General features: G+C 35.8%; 1 protein-coding gene and 1 pseudogene across 1 annotated transcript in view; one reads left to right on the forward strand and one right to left on the reverse strand.

Annotated features, from left to right (window-relative positions):
* LOC143677421 (DNA-directed RNA polymerase II subunit RPB4-like) overlaps positions 1-25,490 on the reverse strand; it is a 97,657-nt gene that overhangs the window by 20,426 nt on the left and 51,741 nt on the right. The gene's annotated exons all lie outside the window — the stretch shown is intronic.
* On the forward strand, positions 9,444-14,403 carry LOC143676744 (cytoskeleton-associated protein 2 pseudogene; annotated as a pseudogene).

A 25,490-nucleotide genomic window follows, 5' to 3' on the forward strand; every position in this document is an offset into this window, starting at 1 on the left:
GAAATGCAAATCAAAACCATAATGCAATATTATCTCACACCCACCAGACTATATCACCATGTAAGGTTAACTGTAGGATCATTTTTTCATACTGAAATGTAATTTTGCAAATAAAATAATTGAGTTAAGATTGTTGATAATATTACAGAGAATAACAATTGTCATCGTAACTAGGAATGGCCATGCTTATAATTGGTGTTTTCCAAGATGTGGTGCCCCCAGAAGAAAATGCGTCATGTAATCCAGTTTTAAGTGCAAAATCACATTTCTATTGCAGAGATTCTCTCACAACTTGTTAAAGCAAAAAGAAAATATTTTGGGTTCTTACTTTGTATGCAAGTAGCATACACAAATTAAGTGTTAAGAGCAAAGACTTAGAGAGCTACCAAAATGAAAGCTAAGGAGGAACAGTCCAGTGCAATGATTCTCATGCTGTGTGTGCATCAAACCACTACTCCCCCCACCCCCAACCCAGAAGGCAGCTAAAACACAAATTCTCAGCCCTATGCCTCGAGTTTCAGGTTCAGTATGTTTGATTTGGGACCAGAGTACTGCACTTTTCAAGGGATGCTAAAGTTATTGGGACCACACCTGGAAACCAATGGTGTAGTAATAGAAAACATTCTTTGAATATGGAATCAGTCAGTCCTGGGTTCAAATACTTTCCATATCATTACTTGTAGATCACCTTGTACAAGCATCCTTTTCCTTATACATAAAATCAGGACAATAATGCATAGCTCTCAAGGTGATTATAAGGATTGAAAGATATGCTGCTGAAGGACCATCAGTGTAGACATTTAATAACAATGATTTTTGCTTGCTCTTCATTGAACAAGTGTATTCTAACTATTAAATATTTGCTGTTTATATAAAGTTATGTAAGAAAATAGAAGTCTCTTGATATTAAATACTTTATTTATTCTTTAAAGAGGTAATTGTATATCAGACATGTGGCTGGTTACTGGGATTTGCCTTGTTATATAGAATAGACAATAATTAAAACAAATTTATTGTCTGGGAAAAAACTGTACCTTGTGGACAGCTCATGCAGGGAGCAGGTGCCCATAAGCTAAATATGAATGTGGAGGGAATTGGCAGGGTAGGCAGAAAACTAGCAATTCCAGACAGAGTTGCAGCTGCCAAATCTCTATCACTGGCTGTGAAATGGGGTGATTCTAACTGGGTTCACTGACCAATGCCCTTGGGATGTGAGCTCTAAATAAGTTCAAGGATTATCTAAGGACAACTGCCAGAACCCATGAAGGGAGAAGTTCATAGCTTCCACTTAGTAAATAATCTTATCTCAAAGATAAGTACTTCCTCCAGTGTGTTAAAAATTATTATTTCTCAGCAAGCACTGGACAATCTTCTCTGCTTGAAGAGAAGAAATTCTGCTGATAGAAACATTTTGAAATAACAGTGATGGTGCAGATGCTATTGACTCGATCTGCTATTATTGTGTTATTTGAGACAGGAAATTGGCCTTGGATTCATCCTCTGAGAAATGGAGGTAATAGTACCTAACTTGCAAAGCTCTTGTAAGAACAGGAAATAGCTTAGAGGGAAAGAACTTTACCAAATTTAATATATATTTAGGCAACTGTTCTTGAGACAGGTATAAACTTCTGACTTCATTCATTTGTAGTCATGCTGAATGCCAGGGCTTCATTTTCCAACCTCCTTAACAATGAGTTGTCTAAAGTGACAAAAGTAAAATTGTTCAATTAGATAACTTTTATATGATTTAATATTATTTCAGCTCAATTAACTCCATTTTTCCCTCTTTCTTGCCACTTTTATGGATTTTCATGAGAGTAAAATCTTAGAGGTTTATGCAAGGGAGCTCTTGAGAGAGAAAGAGTTTCCTCTCCAGTAGAAAAGTAGAGAGCAAACCTTAACTTTGAAATAGATTTTAAAATGTCCTATGTGAATCAGTTTCAGTTCCAATATGTGAAAGCTTAGAGTCATCATTCTCATCCTTATTACAAGAAAAGGCTAAACAAACTGAAAATCAACATTTCTTGGACCCATCAGAGAACTGAAGTTGCAGGACAAACCACTGCCACAACATCCAGCGAGACAAGCTCATCTAGAGAGACATATCTGAGTTCAACTTACCTGGAGCCATAAACTAATAGAAACTCTTCAAATGTAATTTTGAAAATTTACTGAAGACTAAGTGTAGAGTACTCTAAACTGAGGAACTCCTGGGACAGCAGTTTTAAAGAATCCCAACACTTTTATAGGCTTTACCTCCTCAAAACCACGAGATTCTCATGGTGAAGATCCCAGAAAGGTCACTTCAGGGGTCTGGCAGGAATAGGGGAAAAGTAATCATTGTGAAATATGACCAGAGACATCTCCATAACAAAGGTCTACTCTCCAGAGGAAAGGAATTTGCCAGAGACTTATCCCAGGTGGGAAGAGTGAAAGGAATTCCCTCCACTCCAACCAGCTTTACATAGTAGTAACTCAATTAGGTTATTATCAGTTTAAGATGTTAAGTGCAATCTCCAGCTAATCACTTAGGAAATAGCTGCAAAATATACAGAAAAGAAAATGAGAAACTGAAAATGGTGCACTACTAAAAATCAGTAAATAAAAAGAACACAGTAATGGAGGAATTGCGGCACAAAAAAAGATAGGGCATACAGAAAACAACTAGCAAATGGCAGAAGTAAGTCCTCTTTTATCAATAATGACTTTAAATGTAAATGGTTAAGCTCTCCAATTAAAAGGCATGGTTTGACAGAATGGATAAACAAACAAACTTGAGATAATATGGGAAAAAGCAACATAAAGAGGGGAAATAGAGGGATATAGGATATGTATGCTTTGAAGTTAAGTTATCTTCTTTTCAGATTACTATGGTATAGATATAGGTTATATAATCCAAACTCCAGGGTAAGCACAAATAGAGTATGTTTTAAATATACGGAAACAGAAATGAGAAAGGGATCAGTCAGATACATCACAGAAGATCAACTATACAAAAAAGGATGTTGCAATAAAGGAAAAGAGAGGCAAAAAGAGATGTGTTAGTTTATGTACCCCAGAAAAGACCATATTCTCTTAATTGAGTCCTGTGCATGCAAACCTATCGCGGGTGGGACCTTTTGGTTAGGTTATTTCAACTGAGATGTGATCCAGCACATACAAGATAAGTCTTAATCCTTTTACTGGAGTCCTTTATGAGAGGAGAAAAGACAGAAAAAAAACAGGGAGAGCAGCGAGATAAAGCCCCCAGAAGAGCTTAGAGAGGAAGCCACTGAAGCCAGAGGCTGAAAACAATGAAACTCTGGAGAGAAGGACCAGCAGATGCCGGCATGTGCCTTCTCTTGTGACAGAGATGTCCCAGATGCCAGTGGCAAGGCGTCATCCTCTTGGTACCTTAATTTGGACATTTTCATGGTCTTAGAACTCTAAATGTGTAAGCTAATAAATTCCCATTGTAATAGGTGACCTATTTATGGTATGTAGCATTCTGGCAGCTTTAACAAACAAACAAACAAAAAATGAGACATGAAAACTAAAAGACAAAATTGCTGAAGCAAGAAATGCTTTTATGGTAACAACAGTGAATGTTAATGGATTAAAATCCCCAATCAAAAGACACAGATTGGTAGAATAGATAAAAGAGCACAATCCAACTATATACTGTTTAAAAGAAACTCACTTTAAATTCAAAAACACAAATAGGTTGAAAGTGAAAGGGTGGAAAAAAGATATTCCATTCAAATACTAACCAAAAAAGAACTGGGGAAGCTATACTAATATCAGAAAGAATAGACTTTAAGCAAAAAGCTGATATAAGAGACAAAGAAGGGCACTATATATTAATAAAATTCTCAGTCCACCAAGAAGAAATAGCAATCATAAATATTTATACACTTAACCATGGTGCTCCAAAATAAATGAGGCAAACACTGCAAAACTGAAGGGAGAAATAGACACCTCCACAATAATTGCTGGAAACCTCAATACACCATTCTAATCAATAGATAGAACATCTAGACAGAAGATTAATAAGGAAACAGAGAACTTGAATAATGTGATAAATGAACTGCCCTAATAAACATACACAAAACCCTGCAACTTTAAACAGTAGGCTACAAATAATTTTCAAATGCACATGGATCATTCTCCAGTATAGACCACATGTTGGGTTACCAAACAACTCTCAATAAATTTTAAAAAATTGAAATTTTACAAAGCATTTTCTCTGACATGATGAAATGAAGTTGGACATAAATAACAGGCAGAAAACTGGAAAATCCACAAGTATGTAGAAGCTAAATACATGCTCAGAAATGATCAGTGGGTCAAAGGAGAAATTACAAGAGAAATCAGAAAACGTCTTGAGATAACTGTAAATGAAAACACAACATATCAAAATTTATGGATGTAGTGAACAAAACACTGACAGGGAAATTTCTGATGCACACCTGGAGGAACAAGAAAAAGAACAGCAAGGCAATCCCAAAGCAAAAAGCAGGAAAGAAATAACAAAGATTAGAGAAGAAAAAGAAATCAAGAGCAAAAATAGAACCAGCAAACCAAAAATTGGCTGTTTGAAAAGCCAATAAATTGACAAACTCTTAGACTAAGACAGACAGAAAAAGACTGTAAATAAATAAGATTTGAGAGGGGGGTATTACTACTATCCTATGATACAAAGGACCATAAGTGGATACTATGAACAACAATGACAACAAATTAAATGACTTAGAGGAAATGGACAATTCTTAAAAACACATGAAAGGCTTACAAATTCTAGAAGAAATAAATCTCAGCAGACAAATCACAAGTAAAAAGATTGTATCAGTCATCCAAAACTTCCTAATAAAGAAATGCCCAGGATCAGATGGCTTCATGGGTGAATTCTATCAAACATTCCAAGAAGAATTAACATCAGTCCTGCTTAAACTCTATCAAAAAAATTGAATAGGAAGGAACACTACCTAACTCACTCTATGAGGCCAACATCATCCTAAATACTAAAACCAGACAAAGATACTACAAGAAAAGAAAACTACAGACAAATTTCTCTTATTAATATAGACAGAAAAACCCTCAACAAAATACCACTAGCAAGTTGAATCCAACCGCATATTAAATGAATTATACATAATGATCTAGTGGATTTTATCCCAAACACACAGGGATACATAAGAAAATCAATTAATGTAATAAACCACATTAACAAAATAAAGAGGAAAAAAACACATGACTATCTCAATTGATGCAGAAAAGGAATTTGACAATATCCAGTTTCTGCTATTGATAAAAACAGGAATAGAAAGAAACTTCCTCAACATGACAAAGAAAGGGCATACATGAGAACCCACAGCTACCACCATACTGAAGGGTGAAAGACTGAAAGTCCCCGCAAAGATCGTGAACAAGATAAGGATGAGCACTGTCAGCACTGTTATTCAACATTATACTGGAAGTGCTTGCCAAAACAGCTAGGCAAGGAAAAGCAATAAAAGCCATTCGACTTGGAAAAGAAGAAGTAAAACTTTCACTGTTTGCACATGACATGATCCTATCTATATAAAGTAAGCCCCCCAAAATCTACAAGAAACTACTAGAGCTAAAAAGTGAATTCAGCAAAATGGTGGGGTATAAAATCAATATGCAAAAATCATTAGTGTTTCTATACATTAGTAATGAGCAATCTGAAGAGGAACTCAAGAAAGAAATTCCATTTACAATAGCATCTAAAAAAATCAAATATTTAGGAATTAATTTAACTAAGTATGTAAAGGATTTATACATAGAAAACTACAAAACTTCGCTATATAAAAATCAAAGAAGATCTAAAGAAACTGAAGGACATTCCACACTCATGGATTGGAAGACTAAATCTTGTTAAGATGTCAATTCTACCCAAATTAATTCACAGATTCAACACAATCACAATCAAAATTCCAACATCCTCCTTTGCAGAAATGGAAAAGCCAATTATTAAATTTATTTGAAATAAGGGGTCCAAAAGAGTTAAGCCCTCATGAAAAAGAATGAAGTTGGAAGACTCAAACTTTTTGTCTTTAAAGCTTATTACAAAGCTAGAGTGGTCAAAAGAGCATTGTTCTGGCATAAAGATAGATATATCATCCCATGGAATTGAATTGAAAATTCAAAAATAGATGCTCACCTCTCTGGTCAACTGACTTTTGACAAGTCTACCAAGGCCACTCAATTGGGAAATAATAGTCTCTTCAACAAATGGTGCTGAGTGAACTGGAGATCCATATACAAAAGAATGAAAAAAAGTTCCTATTTCATACAATATATATAAATTAACTCAAAACTAATCAAAAACCTAAATATAAGAATCAGGAGTATATAATTTCTAGAGAAAAATGTAGGGAAGAATCTTAGGATCTTCTGCTAAGCAATGGTTTCTTAGATTTTACATCTACAGCACAAACAACAAAAGAAAAAATAGATAATTGGACGTCAAAATTTTAAAAAACTTTTGTATATAATAGAAATTTGTCAGGAATGTGAAAGGACAACCAACTCAATGGGAGAAAATATTTTGGAGCTACATGTATGACAAGGGCTTAATATCCAGAATATATATTTTTTAAATCCCACAACTCAACAATAAAAGACAACAATCCAATTGAAAATGGCTACAAAGCACTCAAAAAGATGTTCAACATCATACGCTGTTAGTGAAAGGCAAATCCAGAACACAATAAGATGTCATTTCACACCCACTTGAAAGGCTACAATAAAAAAGAGGAAATAAGAAGTGTTGGAGAGGATGGGGAGAAATAAAAACAGTTACTCATTGTTGGTGGGAATGTAAAATGTGCAGCTTTGTGGAAAACAGTTTGGCAGTTCCTAAGAAAACTAACTGTGGAATTACCATATGACCCAGCAATCCCTCTGCCAGGTATAGAAACAAGAAAATTGAAAGCAGGGATGTCAACAGACATTTCCACACCAATGAGGCATTATTCTCAATTTCCAAGAGACTGAAGCAGCCCAAGTGTCTGTCAACTGATGAATGGATAAATAAAATACGGCATGTACATAAAATGAAATAGTATTTGACATTCAAAGGGAATGAAGCTGCAATTCATATAACAATACATATGAACTCTGAAGACATTATGTTGAGTGAAATAAGCCAGACAAAAAAAGGAGAAATATTGTATGAGCTCACTGATACAAAATAATTAGAATAAGCAAATTCATATAGTTGAATCTACAATATAGGTTACCAGGGCTTGGATGGGGGTAGGGACTGGGAAGTTTATGCTCTAACTGTACAAAATTTCTATTTGGGTTGATTATAATGCTTTGGAACAGATTATTGTGATGGTAACAGAATAGTATCGTGAGTGTAATTAAAAGCACTGAATTATGTATGCGAATGTGGTCATAAGAGGAAATTTCAGGTTGTATATATATATATCACCAGAATAAAAATTAAAAGATAAAACATAAGACACAGCAAACCCTACTGTAAATGATGGACTACAGTTACTAGTACAATTATAAAAATGTTCATTCATGAATTATAACAAATGTACTGCCCTAATGCAAGGTCTTAATAATAGGGTGGTATAAGGGTACATGGGTAGTTCAGTGGTTAGAATGCCCGCCTTCCATGCAGGAGACCTGGGTTCGATTCCTGGACCGTGCACCCCGCCCCCCAAAAAATAGTAATAATAGGATGGTATATGGGGAAAAATACACCCTACTGTAAACTCTGGACTATAGCTAATGGTAATATTTTAATGTTCCTTCATCAGTTGTAACAAAGGTACCACAATAATGCAAAGTTTTAATAATAGAGAGGATATATGGGAATGCTGCATTTTTACATGACTGTTCTGTAAACGTATAACTTCCCTAATTTAATTTTTTAAATAAAAATAAGATAAAGAAAAAACATATGGAAGATAACAAAGCAGTACTCAGAGGGAAATATAAGGTTATAAATGTTTGCATTTGAAAGAAAAAAGATCTCAAATCAATAATGGAATTGTATGCTTAAGAAGCTAGACAAAGAAAATCAAACTAAACCCAAATGTACAAAAGGAAGGAAATATTAAGATTACAGCAGAGGTAAGCAAAATAGAGAGTAGAAAATTAATAGAGAAAATCAATGTCCAAACATTCCTTGAAGAGATTAACAAAATTGACAAAAGCTTAGCTGAATTGATTATGAGAAGAAGAGAAAATATTCAAATTATTAAAATCAGAAATGAAAGTGGGTATATTCTAGTGGGTCCTATAGAAATAAAATGTTTCCTAAGAATACTATAAATAATTGTTTGCCAACAAATGAGATAATCTAGATTTTATGGACAAATTCCTAGAAATACGTAAACTACCAAAATGAAATCAAAAAGAAAAAGAAAAAATTAATAAACTGATAACAAGTAAAAATATTGAAATAGCAAACAAAAACTCTGCAAAATAAAAGCTTGGGACCAAGTTCATGGGTGAATTCAACCAAATATTTAAAGAAGAATTAACATCAGTCTTCTGCCAAGAAATAGAAGAAGGACTATTTCTTAACTCCTTTTATGAGACTGGCATTATCCTGATACCAAAGTCAGACAAAGACATCATAAGAACAGAAAACAAATCCTAATAACAATACTAGCAAAATTAATCAAGCAGCATTTTCGAAGGATTATACACTGATGAAGTGAAATTTATCCCAGGAATGAAGGGTGGTTCAACATAAGACAATAAGACAATGTAACACACCATAATAATGAAAGAAATAAAACCCATGTGACCATAGCAATTGATGCAGAAAAATCATATTGACAAAATCCAACACTCTTTCATGATTAAAAAGACTTAATAAACTAGGAATAGAAGGGAAATTCCTCCATGTGATAATAGGGATATATGAAAAACCCACAGCTAACATCTTACTTAATGGTGAAAGACTGAAAGCACCCCTTTAAGATCAGGAAGAAGACAAGGATATGCACTGCTCCCACTGTAACTCAACATTGTACTAGAGGTTCTGGCCAGAGCAAGTTGGCAAGTCAAAGAAATAAAAGCATCCAAGTCAGAAAGAAAGAAATAACACTGTATTATCCAACTATCCCTATTATCTTGATATTATCTGTAGTGTTCAGAACACATAAAGAACTCTTAAACTCAACAATAAAAAACCAACATCCTAATTTTAAAATGGGCAAAAGACTTGAGAGGTATTTGGATGGCCAACAAGCACATCGTGGTAGGTTAAGTGACCTACACCAACACATATACATTCTTAATCTTAACCTGCATCCCTGTGGGTGTGAACACCTTACAAATAGGACCTTCAGAAGACGTTACTTTTAATTAAAGTGTGACGACTAAAGCAGGGTGGGCCTTAATCCATATTACTGGAGGCCTTATAAAGAGATCCCAGAAATCTTAGAGGCCAGAAAGGAGAGGACATTGTCATGGGGTGAGAGGTAGAGATACAAGCCAAGGAACACCAAGGATTGCTAGCAACAGGCACCAGAAGGCTATTGTCTTTGAAGATGAAGCAACTGTTGCCAATATCTTGATTTGGGCTTCTTCTATCCCCAAATCTATGAATCTATGAATTCTTGTTTTTATGCCAAAATCAGATTGTGGTTTAAATGACAGCAGTTTTGGCCAACTAAGACATACCTGAAAAGATTATTGCAGTCATTACAGAAATGCAAATGCAAAGCAAAAGCATAATGAGATACCACCTCACACCCACTAAGATAGCCATAGTAAAAAACATTGAGAAAATGAATCTTCTTGAGGATGCAGAGCAACTGGAAACCTCATACATTGCTGTGCAAAACAGTTTTGCCGTTCATCAATAAGTTAAATGTATACTTACGACACATGACAACATTCCACTTCTTGGTATATACCCAGAAGAATTGAAAACTGGAATTCAAACAAAAACTTGTACAAGAATATTCATAGCAGCTTTTTCCACAATAACTGAAAGTTGGCAACAACTCAAATGCACATCAGCAAATAAATGGATAAACGAAATTTGTCATAGTCATACACTGGAATATTACTCGGCTAGCAGAAGGAATGAAGTACTAAAGTTTGGGTAAATATTGAAACATGGATGAACCTTGAAGCCAGACACAAAAAGCCACATATTGTATGATTTCATTTACAGGATAATTCCAGAACAGGCAAATCCACAGAGACAGAAAGCAGAATAGTAGTTTTCAGGGGTTGAGGGAGAGAAGGATACAAAAGCAACTGGTTAATGGTTATGGAATATCCATTTGGGGTGATGAAAAGTTCTGGAACTAGGTTGTGGTGATGGTTGTACAATACTGCTACTGTACTTTATGCTACTAAATTATGTCATTTTAAATGGTTTCTGATAGGCTTAGATGCCCAACAGAGGCCACGCCACTATGGAAATTCCACTTATTGCCCACCTGGCCCAAAACTCTTCATCGACACCTGAACCAATGGCTCAAGGTCTTCTCCTGTCAAAACATGCTCCATCCTTCCCCCAGGCCAACTGCTCTAAGTCCTCTCCTGTCCTGCACCCACCAAGCCCTGTGCCACTTATCACCCTAACTAGTCTTTCAAATATATAAGATCCTCTCCTGTTCTCCCTGGCATGGTGAAGGGCTTCCCTTCAGACCCCTGCCATGCTGTGGGCCTGAATAAATCTTGTTACCTGCGTCCATCTGCTTCCATCCCTCTTACTGCCCATTTCTTCTCTGACAGTTACAATAGCGAAATTTTATTTTTGCTTTTACCATAATAGAAAATTCACAGGAAAAAAATAAAGGGGGTGTGTGTGAAAATTATGCTATGCTAGCACTAAAAAAAGAAGGAGAAAACCTGCAGTAACAATATTAATTCCAGACAAATTGTACATCAGAACAAGTAAATGATCAGGAATAAAGAGAGGCATTACATAATGATAAAAGAATCAATTCATTAAAAAAAATAACAATCATAATGTTTTGTGTGGCTGAAGAAAGAACATCAAAATACATGAGAAAAAATGATAAGGACTGAAGGAGAAATAGACAAGTTCACTACGATAATTGGAGGGTTCAAGGCTCCTCTTTCAGTAATTGATAGGTCCAGTAGACAGAAAATCAGTAATGATTAAGTTCAATTGGCCAGTGCCACCAGTCAGCAGGATTTAATTGACCTTTATAGAATTCATACAACAATGGCAGAGAATACACATTCTTCTCAAGACCACATGAAACATTCACCAATCCAGACCACATTCTGGTCCATAAAACATATAGTATAGTATAGAACATATAATGTAGACCTATATATATATATAATGAAGTATATCCATATAGTATAGTATAGAACATATAGGGTAGAACTAATGAAAATAAAAAATGACTCACCAAAATCTGAGATGCAATGAAAGTAGTACTCGTAAGAAAATATGTAGCAATAGATATATATGCTAGGAAAGAAGAAAAACATAAAATCAATAACCTGAGTTTCCACTTTAGGAAACTAGGGAAAGGAGAGAAATTTCATCCTAAAGCAAGTAGAATACAAGAAATAACTTTTAAAAATCAGAGCAGAAATAAAAGGAATTGGAAACAGAACAACAATGGAGAATCAATGAAATCAATTTTCTTGAATAGATCAATTGAACTGATAAGTTGCTTGTTAAGCTAACAGAAAAAAAAAGAGAAGACATAAATCACTGCATCAGAAATGGATACATGAAAATTAAAAGGAGGAGGAAGGACTATTACCTACAACACTATGTCCACTATTTGATAACTTAGATGAAATGGCCAATTCCTTGAAAGACACAAACTACCAAAACTCATAGAAAGAGAAATAGTTGACTGAATAACAGTCTATCTATTAAAGAAATTTAATTAAAAGCTAATCATCGGCCGGCTCCCGGCCCTTCGCCCCAGCGAGGGGAGCCGAGGCCTGGCAGGGTCCTCAGGCAGGGCTGATCTTCCGTGCGCGGCGCGTGGGCCGGCCGGAGGGGGCAGGCGAGGCCTGGGACGGTCCTCAGGTGGGGCTGCGCGGCGCGTGAGCCGGCGGGAGGGGGAGTCGAGGTGGCTCTCCCGGGCGGTGAGCAAAGAAGACCAAACCTCAAGGAACTTTTACTAGAAAGAAAAGCACGTTTTGTATACAAAGAGGAAGATCAGACCTTATCCAGAAACCAGAGAATGATGCCAACTAAACACCAGGTCCAAGAAGAGACGAAAGTTCTGAAACTTAAAACAAAAATGGCTGATAAAGAAAATGCCAAGAGATCTACAGAGAGCAAAAATAATACAAGCATGGGAAAAAATTATATTCCTTTAAAACCTAATGGATCAACCAATTCAACTATAGCAGTCGGTACATACAATTTTGAGGATAATCAAACTACTCAGTTGTTTCCAATTAAAGATGATCCCCCAGATCAACATATGACATTTACTCAGGCATTTCACTTTAAAAAAAATAGTAAAAAAAAACAGATGACTACAGAGAAACCTAAGGAAAATGCTGCTAACATTCCCAAGAAACCTGTGCTGCTGGGATCTTATCGTGGCCAAATTGTTCAGTCTAAGGTTAATTCATTTAGAAAACCTCTACTAGTCATAGATGGGAGTTCTGCAACAACCAAGAAACTTTCAACTACTATCTCTGAAGCCACAGAGCCTCAGCCTATAAATACCAGCAGTATAATAGTGAAAAGTAATAGAGTCTCAAATGTAACTGCCACAAAATTTGCAAGCACTGGGTGTCAGGACAGACAACTTGTGCGACCTCCTATTAGAAGTCACCAAAATAATGGCCTGGACAAGGTGAAACAGGGCATCCACAGACCTGACAATGTTACAGTCCAAAAAGGGCCTACTGGAAAGGGAGTACTACAATTAAACACAGATTTATCTAGGGTCCAAATAAATTCTCAAGGCACAAAAAAAAATGAGACATTGTCAAGAAACCTGGCTTCTAAAGTTACAACCAGGCCTGCTTTATCTTCTAACACCAAACTGATTGAACAGTCCAAAACCACTGACCAGCAAAGACGTACTGCAGCCAAAGCAACCTTCCATAGATCAGCTCAGCCCAAAGAAACTGCAGAAGAGAGAAAAATCCGTCTGACCGAGTGGAAGGCTGGCAAAGGAAGAGTGCTGAAAAGGCCTCCTAGCTCCATACTTAGCCAGCTAGAACCTGAAAGACAAAATGAAAAACCAGTTGGGTCTTTCTGGACTACCATGGCAGAAGAAGATGAACAGAGACTATTTACTGAAAAAGTAAACAAGACATTTTGTGAATGCTTGAACCTGATTAATGAGAAATGCCCAAAAGAAGAAATATTGGCTACACTGAATGATCTGGTTGAAAATATTCCAGATGAGAAAAAGCTTGTTAAATATTGGATATGCCTTGCACGTCTTGAACCAATCACAAGTCCTATTGAAAATATTATCACAATCTATGAGAAAGCCATTCTGGCAGGGGCTCAGCCTATTGAAGAGATGCGACATGCAATTGTAGATATTCTAACACTGAAGAGTCAAGAAGTTAATTTTGGAGAAAATACTGAGGCTTGTGCAGCCATGGAACAAATACAGGAAGTAAACACTGAAAATATAGGTGTTAATGTGGAGACAGAAAAACTGGAAATAGAAAACAAACCACAAAGAAATGTGATATTTCAAGACTGTGAAAAAGAACGAGAGGACAAAATGAAAGAGCCCATCAGTGCTACTAAACCCCCCAATAATGAAACTAGAGCAAGTTGCTCAATTAAATATAATGTTTCTACTACACCATACTTGCAAAGTATAAAAAAGAAGATGCAGTTTGATGAAACAAATTCTGCATTTAAAGAGCTGAAGTTTCTAACACCAGTGAGACGTTCTCAGCGTCTTCAAGAGAAAAATTCCAAATTGCCAGATATGTTAAAAGACCATTATCCTTGTGTGTCTTCATTGGAACAGTTAACAGAATTGGGAAGTGAAACGGATGCTTTTGTGTGCCGTCCTAATGCTGCGCTCTGCCGCATGTGCTCCGAGACTGAGACAGCAGAAGAGAACTAAAATTCTTATAAGGAATGGGTTTTAATGTAAATAAGAAGGTACTTTGTGGTAAGAGAAAGATGGTAGGTAAACTTAGTGGATATTAGAAACTTTAAAGTTAGTCTGAGTTGCGTTTTTAGTTAAAATTTTAACTTCTATGACTTCCTCTGATGTCATTTGTCGACTATTAGAATGAGTTAATATATTAGTAACAAATTTCATTCTAGTTTTGGTAGCATTTCTAAAATACTAGTAGTTAAACTTGTTTTTTCTGTCTGATAGTAAAGCTTTACTGTTAAATCATGTCCTCTGAAACCTGACCACCGTTATCGAGTAAACATTTTTTTTCCTCTCACACATGAATACCACCAATAAAATTGTTTTGTAAAAAAAAAAAAAAAAAAAAAAGCTAATCATCATCCAAAAATGAATCACCAGACTGAGGTGCTTTCCCTGGTGAATTCTAGGAAACACTTAGAGGAAAAAAAAATATCGACTCTTCATATTTTTCCCAGAAAATAGACACAGAGGGAATGTGTCCTACTCATTCTATGAAGCCAAATGTACTCTAAAGCCAAATCCTTATAACAGCATATAAAAAAGCAACCTACCTACTATTATAGCTAATGAACATTTTTATGAAAACCCTCAATGCAAATTTTGCAAATGGAATGCAACAACGTATAAAAGAACTCAACACCATGACCGCAGTGGGGTTTAATACAGGTGTCCAACGTCAGCTCAACATTCAGTCGCCATCAGTGTGATCCACCACATCAGCAAGCTAAAGGGAGAAAATCCTATTAATGGAAGCAGAAAACACTTGACAAAAATCCAACAATCACGTTTAAAAAAATTCAGAAAACTAGGTATATATGCAACCTCCTTAACCTTGAAAATGGCATCTACAAAAATCTTACAGAAAACATCATAGTTAATGACAGAAACTGAGCATTTTCCCTAAAAGACCAGGAACACGGTAAGGGTATCCTCTCTCATCACACCTATCCAACAACATACTAGAATTCCTAACTAGTACCACAAGACAAGAAAAAGAAATGAAAGGTACACAGGGAAAAATAAAAAATAAAACTGTCTTTATTCACAGATGACATGACTGTCTACATAGGAAAACACCAAAAACCCCACACAAGATGCTGGTACTAAAAGGTGAGTATGGCAAAGTCAAAGGATACAAGGTCAGCATACGAAAATCAATTGTATTCTTATACACAAACAAAAGTTTGGAACTTTAAATTTAAAAAATACCAATTAGGCGGGCCGCGGTGGCTCAGCGGGCAAGAGTGCTTGCCTGCCGTGCCGGAGGACCCCGGTTCGATTCCCGGCCCCAGCCCATGTAAAAAACAAACAAACAAACAAAATATAATAAAACAAGAAAATGTTTAAAAATGTTTCCCTTTCTTCCTTCCTTCCTTCCTTCCATCCTTCCTTCCTTCTCTGTCTTTCCTTCCTTTAAAAAAAAAAAAAAAAAAAAAAAAAAAAAATACCAATTACATTAGAACTAAAAACCAAAAGAGAAGAGAAAAATCATTAGATATAAGTCTGACAAAATATGTACAGGATATGAATGCAAGAAACTATGAAACACTGAGGAAAGGCATCAAAGAAGATTGAAATAAATGGAGAGATACTCCATGTACATGTATTGGAAGATGCAGTATTGTTAAGATATCAGTGTTGAACCAGTTGATATATAGATTACATTCAATATCAATAAAAATAATCCACAAGCTGCTTTATAAATGTCAACAAACTGATTCCAAAATTTATAAGGAAAAGATAAATAAGTGCAATACCATGCACATTGCTGAATGTTACCCCACACAATACTGACCAAAGTGGAAAGACTCACACTACATGATTTCCAGACTACTTTAAAAATCAAGACAGCACAGCATTGGTGTAAGACAGGCATTAGATAAAAAGGACAGAACAGCTAAGTCACCTGATTTTTAAAATGCAAAGGCAATTCAACAAATGGTGCTGAAAGAAGTGGGTTTCCATATGCAAAAAAAAAATTATCCTATACACAGACTTTGTATCTTATACCTAAGCAACTCAAAATTCATCATAAAACTGATTGTAAAATGCAAAACTATAAAACTTTTAGAAGAAAATATAAGTGACTTGGGATTTGATTATGGATTTTCAGGTACAATGACAAAAGCATGATCCGTGAAAAAACAAATTGATAAACTGGACTTCATTAAAATTTTAAACTCGTTTCTGCAAAAGACACATTTAAAAGAATTAAAAAACAAATCACGGGTGGAAAACACTTGCAAAACAGTTATTTATAGAATATTTATAGAATATAGAATATCCAAAACCTAGCAGTATCTATTGCTAGTGAGAATGAGAAACAGAAGAACTCTTATTCCTTGTTGGATGGAATGCAAAATGGTACAGCAACTTTGGAATTCACTTTGGACACGTCGGATATATTAATTTCCTATAGGTGCTATAACAAATTACCACAAGCTTGTTGATGTAAAACAATTCAAATGTATTCTCCTACATGTCTGGAAGCCAGAAGCTCAATATCAGTTTCACTGGACCAAAGTAAAAGTGTGGGCAGGGCCAGCTTACTTCAGAGGCCCTAGGTAAGAATCCATCTTTACCTTTTCCAGTTTCTGTAATTACATTCTTTGTATTCTTTGGCTAATAGCCCCTTTCCTCACCTTCAAAGCCAGTAGTTTAGCATCTTAAATCTCTCTCTGCTTTAGCCACAGCAACTTATCTTCTGTATTCAGAGCTTCCTCTGCATGTCTCCTAAAAGGACACATGAACAAATTTAGGGCTCACCCCAATAACCCAAGATAATCTCCCCATCTCAAGATCCTTAACTTAATCACATCTGAAAATTCCATTTTGCCATACAAAGTAGCATTCACAGGTTGGGGAACAGAACCTGGATAACCTTGGGGCCCATTATTCAGCTGACCACCAACTGATTCAACAATCATGCATCTAGACATTTACCTAATTGATTGAAAACTTGTGTCCTTACAAAAACTTGTACACAAATGTTTATAGCAGCTTCGTTCACAATTGCCAAAAACTAAAAGCAGCCAATCTTCAATAGGGGAGTGGATAAGCAAATGTTGATAGAATCATACAATTTAAGACTATTTAGCAATCAAAAGAATAGGCTATCGGGTCATGCAAAGACATGGATGAGTTTAGTACAAATTGCTTAGTGGAAGAAATCAATTTGAAAAGACTGCATACTGAATGATTCCATGTGTTCTAGTTTACTAGCTGCTGGAATGCAACACACCAGAGATAGATTGGCTTTTAATAAAAGGGGATTTATTTTGTTGGTTCTTCAGAGGAAAGGCAGCTTACTTTCCACTGAGGTCCTTTCTTACGTGAAAGGCACAAGATGGTCTCTGCTGGTCTTCTCTCCAGGCCCCGGGTTCCAACAACTTTCCCAGGGGTGACTTCTTTCTGCATCTCCAAAGGCCTGGGCTGAGCTGCAAGTGCTGAGATGAGGAATGCCGAGCTGCTAGGCTGTGCTACATTGCATTCTCCCATTTAAACACCAGCCAATTAAGTCAAACGTCACTCATTGCAGCAGATATGCCTCCTAGCCGACTGCAGATGTAATTAGCAACAGATGAGGTTCACGTACCATTGGTTTGTGTCCGCAGCAACAGAACTAGGTATGCTCACCTGGCCAAGTTGAAAACTGAATCTAACTAACACACCATGTATATGGCATTCTGAAAAATTAAAACTATAAATATGATTAACTCATCAGTGGTTGCTAAGGGTTTGGGGAGGGGTATTTAACATGTAACATTCACAGAATTTTTATTAGGGTGCTATTTTGTATGATACTATTTTGTATGATACTGAAATGGTGGTTACATGACACTATGCATTTGTCAAACCCATAGAGCTTTAAAGTTGAAAGACTGAACCTTAATGCATGTGAATTTTAAAAAAAAAGAAAGTAGGAGAATCCCAGAGTGGAATGTAAAATGTGACAAGAGAATCTAATTCTATTACAGAAGGGGATGGAGGAAAAGTTGTTGAACTAAGTAATTTCAAAATACGCGACATCTGCAAGACTAAAGACAAAAGGAACTGCACATAAGAACTGTAATCCAGGTGATTGTTTCCCATGGAATATGGGTTAATCTCAAACCATTATCCATGTGGATTTAAGGGATGATTATGGATGCCGAATCATGATATAGATATTCCTTTTTGCTTTCTGTATATTAGAATAGACAGAGGGAAATACTTGAAATCTCGAAATTGTAATCCAGCTGTCTTGATCTCTGATAATGAATGTATAGCCTTTATCTTCTGCCCCTGTGATTATAAAAACCTTGTAACTAACCTTCATTTGTACCCAGTTATGTAGTTTTTCAACTTTAGCATCTTATGATCACTAAAGACAACCCCTAATGTTTATTAGTGAAAGATCTGGGTCAGCCCAGAGCTAACCCACCCCCAGTCTAAAGTTTTATTTATAACCAAAGCTGAATCTAACCAAAATACCTGACGCAGTAACTTAGACTTTAATCTAAGTTAAAGTCACCTATACCTCATTATAATACCAAAAATCAAACCCATCATCATATTAAGGCCAACATTTTCTTACATACATTCGAAGCATGTAATCAATTTGCACATGCTCAATAATTAAATCACATCTAACTATATCATCTTGGGCCATTGTGTTCATTATCCTAAAACCTGCCCATCTTTTTGCTGTAGTTCTAGGAGATAGATTTTTGGGCCAATGGGCCATCTGATCTACTGCTTCATGCCTAGTAATAAAACTTTTCTCTCTTTGAAACCCCAGTGTCTCAGGAATTGATCATTGGAGTGCATCAGGCAGAAAACCACTGCCTTTGTCCAGTAACATGTGGAGTGGAATCAAATAATTAAGTAAATGTGTGGCAGATGTAGGAGACAAGTTTCTCATTATTTGAGTGGTAATTTATAGATAAACAAGGGCAGAAGGCAAGAATGAGCCACATGAAAATGGATTGGAGTTGGAGATATCAGTATGCTATAGATACAGAGGTTAGACATAGAAATGTGTGTATATATATTAACATGTGTGTGTGTGTGTGTGTATGTGTATATATATACATATAGGTATTATATTATAGGTATTATATTATATTAACCTATATATGTATAGGTTAATAGACACACATCTATCTCCTAGCTCTCCTTTGAGAGGACCTAGAAGCAAATGATACCCTTATAGCAACAAGTACACCTAATTGTCTTCACTTATAATCCCATTCTCCAATTATAGAAACCAGGGCTCTTTGGAGAAATAGCAGATCCTAGAATCAGGACAGAAAATAGATAAAACGAGTCTGGAGTGTCTTGCAGTGCCATAAAGTACAGAGATGTTACACAGCAAAAAACATAATGATAAGGACATGTCAAAGGGATACAAAACTGGAACAATTTGAGCAAAAAAATAAAGTAGCATTGGATTATAGCTCAAAGAATAATGTAACTACCCATGCATCAATACTGTTATAAATAACTTACTGGATAAATAAATAGCAAAAGAATTACAAGTAATTTATATGGATTTTCCACCTTCGAGCAGGAGGAGCACAACTCCTCACTCCTTATGTGCGGACTGTACACAGTGACTTCCTTCCAAAGATAGAATCAAAAGGGGAAAAGGTTGACTTAACTTCAACAATGCTAAGTCAGTCCATGCATTCACCTGCAATATGATGCAATGAAAATGTCATTTACGCCTGTGGCTTTCCTCCCTAAAACCCATAACTCTGTCTAATCATGAAGAAAAACATCCCACAATTTACAAGTAGCCGACCAGTAAAATTGTCAAAGTCATAAAAAAAAAAAAAGAAATCTGAGACACTGGCACATACCCAAGAGGAGCCTGAGAAGATGTGATGGCTAAATGAAATCCAGGATGGGGCCATGGAAAAGGAGATGGATATTAGATAAAAACTAGGAAAATCTGAATACAGGGAAACTGAGTATAGGATATATGGTAGCTCTCTATATTATCTTTGCAACTTTTTTGTAAATCCAAATCTATTCTAAAATAAATACTTTATTCAAAATATTTCTTTTTAAAAAAGTCCTATGTTTAATTTTCTAAGCCTTCCAGGTAATTCTGGTCTATTCCTGTTAGGGCTGGAATAATTGTCTTCCCTGAAAATAGCTGCTGGAATCCATATTTCAACAATTTCCCAGTTGGATCTCCCAGCTGCTGTGAGCTCTGTCTCTGCAATGAATCCCACATTCAGCAATCCTTCCTCTCAGTGGAAGATCAAACCAGTCCCAAAGTCTAATTAAAAGTCTCCATACAAGGGACTCAGCAGAAATTGAGGAAAAGAGTATTTCATCATTCCGTGTCCTGGGCGACCATACAGGGAATAATATATCATCCTTGGGAACGAAAGCTTACTTCCGTTGGCTTTTAAAAATGCAGGCTGCTGTATATCAAGCATATATCAAGAGGTTTTATTAAAGCTGGTGATTTCATGTTTTCTAGTAAATATTATGAAAAAATTAAAGGCGATTCTTTTTTAATAAAATGAAACAAAATACTTATCCCCTCTTTCAAACATAATTGTTTATTTGGGATAAAAAAGGAGAAGTATGCTTACCAATTACCATTATGCACTTTTACAACTAAATAATTAAAACATGCTAAAAAATCAAGTTTCGAAGGACAGAATTCAGAAATATTATATTAGAGAAAAGTAAACAAACTGAGTGTGATTATGATTTGGTTCAGGAATTTTCAGAAAATGCTGGTTTTAGTCCACCAGTTTAAAATGTTGTAATACTGAGTTTGATTAGAGGCTAGTTTCCAAAATTGTTATTGAAACAATTATTGCTTTGGCTTCTGGGTTTCAGCATAATAGGACACTAAATACCCTTTTTATTTTCTTGCTAGAGACACCTAGAGATGCTGGAAAGCTATTTAATAAAAATTAGTTTAAATGTAGAGCTGATTTTCATAAAAGAGAATGAGGTATGGAAAAACTGTCAGGTTCTCAGAGGAGGGAAATGAAGAAAAGACCAATAAGAATAAAAGCTGATGCAGGAGCTGCCTTAGCAGAGGGAATAGCCTGTGCGTTGGGGGGGGGGGGGGGAGTCACTAGTTTTTTTCAACCAAGAGCTGAGATTAGATGTCTACTTGGAGACAGTAGACTATATGTTGGGGCAGCATTTGAGAGGGAATTGAAACTGAAAGGATTATCTAAAGATATCTGCATCTCTAGTGAATTATTATATTTGAAATAATGCACCAGCAATCATAAACAGATTACAAAACCATCTATTTCATTCTACCCGGGTTCAAAGTAGATGGACAATAGAAGTTTCCTTTAAGAATACTTAATAAAAGCAGTGTCACACTTGGAATTGAGATTTGAATTTACTCTACCAACATGTTCCCAAGACATTAACATAAAAGTTTATGTCAGCCCATGGATGCCCCTGGGATGCATGTCAGAGCCAATGTAAAAGCTCTCCATTGGGAAAGTTCTCAATGTAAGCTGTGAAGGATTCCCACAGACTGTGGGGCTTGTGATTGCATCATCACAAATGAGCTCACTAAAGTAGCAAAGTACAGGAGAAAGGAAATAATGCATGATCTGTAGTGAGGACCAAAATAAATAGCAGGTTTAGACGTCTCCAAATTTCAGATAATAGAAGAATAAAATGATGATTATAAATGATTGACCAGATAAAAGAAGAAATCAAAACCACAAGAAAATAACAAAACACTAAGGAAAAGATAACTTCCAGATATTACAATAAAACAACAGAATTTTAAACAATTACAGAACTATAAAGAGACATTAAAAGATTTGGAAGATAGACTCACAATATCCAATTTATATCTTATATGAATTCTGGAATGAGCCAATAAGGGGTTGCAGTATTTGAAGAGAAAGTGACTTAGCTTTTTCAGAATTGATTCAGCACATACCTTCATATATTTAAGAAATACAAGCAAGTATAAGTCAACTAAATAAAAAGAAATGAAATGTAGATACTTTGTAGTTAAGATGAAAAATGTCAAAGGTACTGAAATCTTAAGAACAGTTAGAGAAACACACATATATATCATATTACCTACAAAAGAATCATAATTAACTTAGCAGCAGATTTACCCACAGTAAAAATATAAACCAGCACACTATGAATGCTTTCTTTAATGCACAGAGAAAAGATAATGGTTGTTCTAGAACTTTACACCTTTGTCTCAAACTTGACAAAGTTTGAGAATTTACTACTTAAAAAACTAATCAAAAGAACTACTAACAATGCAGTTTAGAAATAAGGATATTTATCTCAAAATAAATGTATAAGGGGAAAAAGTACTGATGAGTGAAGAAATCTACCAATGACTGGGTAAATCTAAACATGCATTGCCTCAATATTAAATAGTAATAATAATGCTTAACTTGAGAAATAAAAAACAATGAGATAGAAATAATATACTAAATATATATACAGGAGAGGATGATAATTAAGCACTATAAATCCTTGAATTATTCAGGATATGTTAGAAATTATTAATTAATGATAAAACTTTTTTTAGGACAAGCTACAACAATAGCTCTGAAAGGCAAATAAAAGGGAGGATGGAATAAGGAAGGAAAAAGAGGGAGGCATAAATTTTAAATTGAGTAAAAGGGAATAAAACAATAGGTGAGGAAAGAAAAGAAACATTACTAAACTAATAGAGGAAAGAAAAAGGAAAACAAAGTCAGAACAATAAAGAAACCAAGAAAAAAATATTATAAACAGAATGCAAAAACTGAAAGCAAAAAAAGAATCACAAAACTAGTCAGTGTGCTGTGTGAGTTGACACATCAGTCTCCCTTCCACTCCTCTGTCTACTGCAGACACACAGCAATTGCAATTAACTTGTCAAAAATCAGAAGGGAAAGCCAGGTTCAAAAACAAGGAAATAATTTCCTAGACTGGTATGCAACTGAAAAAACATCTAAGGATGTCGACGACCTGCGGACTTTAGAACCAGAGGCAGGGAGCAGGCTGTGTGAGCAGGCAAAGCTCACCCAGTGGGCTCATTACAAAAGAAGTGATGATAGTCAGGCACATGGCTTAAAACTAGGGCTGCAGTGAGCCTGTGCTTCCCACGCCACACCAGTCACACCTCTCTACCAGCACACGAAAGGAGTCTGAAACTACAGGGCTGGAAGATAGGAAAGAAATACAAAGCATGCTAAAACATTAATACATGCAGAAGGTTTAAAAATCAGTGCAAAAAAATTCAATCTATAAATTTTCCCAAGAAGTAGAAAATATGCACCCTTTTAAAATACACTTATGCCATTTTTCAAATATTAAGCCCATACTAAGTCACTAAGAAGGTCATAACAAATCTCAGAGAATCACTAAATCTGTGCCTTGGTTACTTTCCAGGACAGAGGTCAGGGGATTTCTTTCCTCCTCTCTCCGTGATTTGGCACCAAGTTTCAGTAGCAGCAACTCTGTCCTTAAAGACAGGTGGCCTTGTCTCACAGTTCCAGTTCCCAGCGGGCTCTGGCATGTTTCATGCTTCATCCTAGAGGCAGAAATCACTTCCCACTGTTGCAAATCTCTGGTTGCCTTACCATTCCTTATCTGTTCCCTTGTACTGCTCAAAGTTTTCTTCAGTCACTACTTCATGCAAGTTTCTTTATTTGAATCACCCAGGGTGAATCATCTTTCTTGAAGGATCTCTGACAAATATTCCCAGAGATATCATTCTCTGACCAAAATGCCACTAAACAAGGCATCAATCAAAAAATACTACTGAGATCAATATTTTCAGCAATATGGCAGCCTTTTGGGTAAAATATAACATCCATCTGCTTCAATGTTTACATGAACTAGCAAAGTAAAGAAGGGACTGATCGAAGGATCAAAACTACCTAGGGACCTGAAAACCAGAGAAAGGCTATTAGTTGACTTTGGAAATCAGAAATATCTCATGTTATAGGTCATAAGAATGAAATTAATCAAAATAATAAAGACCTATCTCATTTATGAAATTAAGAGCATATTTTATTTGTGCCAGGCACTAATGAAAATATTTTCCATATATTAAGCCATTTAACTGTCACCAAAATCAATGAGACAGTGTAGTTATTATGCCCCATATCACTGCTAGAGAAACCAAGAAACAGAAAGGCTAAGGAACTTCCCAAGACATACATCTTGTAAATGCAGACCAATGCAGACCATTGCTGGCTGGCTCCATGGTTACTGGGCAATGCTACTTAACTGCAGAAGTAGAAAAGCTCTAAATAAACTAACATCAAAACAATTTCTGCATTGCATCTAAAATATGCACCATGAAGTAATGGGATTTACCCTCCTAATTCATAAGAGATAAACATCAAACAAATATTAAATATTAAACCGAACATTGTTTAAAAGATGAAAATGATCATCTCATTAGATGCAGAAAAATAAGGCTAAAAAATGAATCATATTCAAGATTAAATATATATAATGAGGATTTCCACCTCTGGCCAAGATTGAGGAATAGAGACTGGATTTGGCTTCCACTCGAAACAGCCAAAAAAGAAAAAAGGAAAGAAAAATTAGATGTTGAAACCACAGTTTTCAAGACACTAAGCTTACGGCAATGAAGGGCAGTGAACCATAAAAGATAGAAAACAAATAAGGTGTGCCCTAAGGTTGCACCTTGAAAGAGTCCCCAAGGTACAGGCACATGGAGAAGGAGCCCAAGCAGAGCTAGAGTGCTCCCTAAGCTCATGAGACAGAGCTGGGAATTCCAGGAGGCCAAGGCAACTGGAGCTCAGGACAGAGAACTGAAGGAGCTGTGCAAAGAAAGAGAATCCAGAGCTCTCCAGAAGATTCCCCCAGTATTCAGCAGGGTGTTATTCAGTGCATGTATGTGAGGAAACCACCTGAGATCTAGGAAAGAATCATCTGGAAGAACAGCACACAGCAGCCACGTGGGGCTGGAAAAATGCTCATTTGTCAGCCACACTGGAAAACTTCATATTCCGTGGGGCAGTGGATGGATTACTCAGAAGTTTCTTGCATTAATGGTGGAGAATAGCCATAGATTAAAGCCTGCACCAACAGTACCTAATAAATTCAGCTACAGCTGAAAAGATTGAACTATTTTTAAGTGCCTTAAATTGCATCCCAGAACAAAGTTCAAGAATATTTAAAGACATTTAAAAAAAAATTATTCAACACTCAGAAAGATAGATTTCATACAGTCTGGCATCCAATCAGAGATTTCCAGGCATGCAAAGAAAGCACAAAAATAAACTTCATAATCAGGAGAAAAACGACTAATCAAAACTTATCCAGATCTGTTATAGATGCTACAATTAACAGACAAGGACATTAAAATACTTATTATAGTTTTATTCCACATGCTCATAAAGACAATTAAGATATGCAGAATATAGAAACATACCT

The sequence above is a fragment of the Tamandua tetradactyla genome, chromosome 3 (assembly GCF_023851605.1).
Source record: "Tamandua tetradactyla isolate mTamTet1 chromosome 3, mTamTet1.pri, whole genome shotgun sequence".
Lineage (NCBI taxonomy): Eukaryota > Metazoa > Chordata > Mammalia > Pilosa > Myrmecophagidae > Tamandua > Tamandua tetradactyla.